Below are 456 nucleotides of genomic sequence, written 5' to 3' on the forward strand. Positions count from 1 at the left end.
CCATTTCATTGGCAGTGAGAGGTTGGGACACCCAGAGGTGGCAGAGGGAAATGTCACAAGAAAGGTTTGTGAGTTTCTCTCTGAGTGTGTCTCCTCACGCACACAACATCTCTCTTGGTCTCTGTCTCTTTCTCTCAGTCCCTCTCTCTGTCTCACATGCTGTGTGTGTGTGTGTGTGTTTCTGTCTCTCCCCTCCCCCTCCGGCTGTCTCTCTCGCCCTCCCCCTCCGGCTGCCTCTCTCGCCCTCCCCCTCCGGCTGCCTCTCTCGCCCTCCCCCCTCCGGCTGCCTCTCTCGCCCTCCCCCTCCGGCTGCCTCTCTCGCCCTCCCCCTCCAGCTGCCTCTCTCGCCCTCCCCCTCCGGCTGCCTCTCTCGCCCTCCCCCTCCGGCTGCCTCTCTCTCCCTCCCCCTCCGGCTGTCTCTCTCGCCCTCCCCCTCCGGCTGCCTCTCTCGCCCTC

The sequence above is a fragment of the Carcharhinus amblyrhynchos genome, unplaced genomic scaffold, assembly GCF_965287045.1.
Source record: "Carcharhinus amblyrhynchos unplaced genomic scaffold, sCarAmb.v2.hapA chromosome_1111, whole genome shotgun sequence".
In the NCBI taxonomy this organism is placed as follows: Eukaryota; Metazoa; Chordata; class Chondrichthyes; order Carcharhiniformes; family Carcharhinidae; genus Carcharhinus; species Carcharhinus amblyrhynchos.